The 2,547-nt window shown below is 27.2% G+C and overlaps 1 protein-coding gene across 2 annotated transcripts in view; it reads right to left on the bottom strand.

Moving 5' to 3' along the window:
• LOC117177492 (protein CASC1-like) overlaps positions 1-2,547 on the bottom strand; it is a 38,336-nt gene that overhangs the window by 20,549 nt on the left and 15,240 nt on the right. The window lies entirely within an intron of this gene.

The following is a 2,547-nucleotide window of genomic DNA, read 5'->3' as shown; positions in this document are numbered from 1 at the left end:
CCCGAAAAAATTTTCTGGCCACGGCCTGGACCTACTTTACAGCCGCAATTTAATTTTTTTTTAATCGGTCGCAAAAAATTGAAATTAAAAGCTACAGGAGGCAACTATTTGTGGATTTTGTATCTTATGAAACATGAAAGAGGTTATGCTTTTTCACGAATCAAAACCTTTTTTTTCATAATCCAATAATATGTTATAAGATTTTTTTGGTGCTAAGTACACTCTTTCACTGAATTAAATATTCTTAGGTCTAAAATAAATATCGCAGTCATTTTATATACTTTTCAAATCATAATTTACCACCTTTACCACAAATACCATCAATTGGGTACACAGAAAACACAGAAGATAAACTTTACATCGATTTTTCGACGAAAGATTCTCTGTAACAAAAATGAACTTCACAGGATAAGCTTTACACGAGGGGCAATTCACTCGGAAATCAAGGGTTCTAATGTTCTTTTAACTTGATCGAAATCTTAGAACTCAGTATGAACTCAATGGAATCAGCGACTGCAACTTTTAAAATGAATACAATTTTTTAACATTAGTTAAACTTGGAGATCACAGTGAAATCATACGAAATAATTTGGTCTCAAGTGAATTCAAGACTGAACTCAGTGGAACGCAGTGAATTCACTGAATTCATTAGTGGAAATAAGTGAAATCAGTTGAACTCTACGAGTTAGTGTACTGCTCGAAGAGTAGCACGCGTGAAGACTATAGCATTTACATGCGTCGACAGTATGCGCATTTGTCTGGTTGGGTGCCGTGAAAGCCTGTCTGTTGTGAGAGCATTTAATGTGATAATTAAATTATTAATAATTTTTAAATTAATTTTTAGCGCTTGAAAAGATCTTTAATTTTTTAAAAAGAGTTGATCCAAATTCCAAATATCTTGTATAGTAGTTGAAAAAAAATTATTTTGAAAATAATTATTGTTGTGTACATAACACCAAAACTCTTTCTTTTTATGCGTTTTGTGTGGTCACTTACTTAGATAATTGTCTTGTCAAAAATCCGATATTTTAAAACATAATTTTTCTATTACTTTAAAAATCAAAATAATATTACAAACGTCATTTAAAATCAAAAACGTTTGTTTACAAATGTTAAAACTTACAACAAACATTAATTTTTAACTTGTTTTTGTGCAATTGAATTTTATCTTACTATCGATTATTACTAATTTCCAAAAAATGATCGAATTTAAATGAATGATGAATTATTTTTTTGGGGAAAACATTTCTCACAAAAATAAGCCTGAATTTATGAAAATAAAAAAACTTGAAAACAATTGATAAAAAGCGACAATTACAAAAAAATGAAATACAAAATTTTATTAATAAAAAAAAATTATTTTTTCCTTTATAAGACATGTATGAGAATACAGCCACATAAAAAAACGTGCCGAGCCAAAAAAAGGCGACCGGCATAGTGTTTTAGTATTGGTCGAGATTAGTTAAAATCCAATAGTTTTTAATTTTCTGCTATATATATATGGAAGTTGGTAAAGAAATAAAAATTCCCTTCGGACAAGGAATTTTCAATTTGGAAAGGGAATTTAAAAAATAGAAACTTGGATTTAGAATAAAAGAATTATTAAAATCCCTGTTGCAAGTCAAAATTCGTCAGAATTTAAAAGTTCCTTCTTACAAAATTAAAAAAAAAAAGACAGCGCAAAAATGGTAAATATTCTATTGAAAGTCATTTCTATCATAAAAATGTGTAAAAGTGACCATTTAAATAATAAGAACTTGTAGCCGAGTTAATTGTTTATTGTGTTGAAAGTTTTTAAATAATTTTTAGTGCGAAATCATAGGATTAAAATGTGTAGTTCCGGGCTGTACGTCATACTATAAGAGCAAATAGCTCATTTTTCAACCCAAGAAATTAATTTTTAATCAAAATGATCAATCTTAAATTAAAAAATAATCATTTTCAACAGACGAGTTTGTTTTTCAACCAAGTAAATTTATTTCTAGCCGAAGAGAATAATTTTAATTAAAAATGATGAATATTTAACTGGATACTTCAATTTTTAACTAAAAACGAAAATTTTAAATAAGGAGATTAACTTTCAAAGAAAAAACTTATTTTCTACAAAACAGTCAATTTTCTAACAAAAAGTAGACTTTTTAACACCAGACGTGCATTGTCAACGAAATAAATAAATTTTCAATTTAGAAAGACAAATTTACATCCAAATTGTTGAACTTTGAACTAGAAAAGGTCTATATTCCACCCGAAATAGTTATATTTTCTACTGAAATAGTTAATTTTTTAGTTAAAAAGTGAGTTTAAAGAAACTAGTTATATTTTTAAAACGATACGAATTTTCATTTAGTATGATGAATTTTCCAACCATAAAATTAATTTTCATCAAAAGAAATCAGCTTTCAACCGCAAGTAGTTGCACTTTCAAGAAAAAAGGTCAATTCCGTACGAAAGCTGTTTGAAAAATTATATTATAATTTTTTTTTAAATATTTATTTTTAGAAATACTACTTCTACTCTAAAAATTACTTGAAGCACTCTCTTTTTTTA

This window comes from Belonocnema kinseyi, chromosome 7 (assembly GCF_010883055.1).
Source record: "Belonocnema kinseyi isolate 2016_QV_RU_SX_M_011 chromosome 7, B_treatae_v1, whole genome shotgun sequence".
Classification (NCBI taxonomy): Eukaryota; Metazoa; Arthropoda; class Insecta; order Hymenoptera; family Cynipidae; genus Belonocnema; species Belonocnema kinseyi.
Note: the sequence above shows the minus strand (reverse complement) of the source record. Positions and strands in the feature narration are given on the sequence as shown.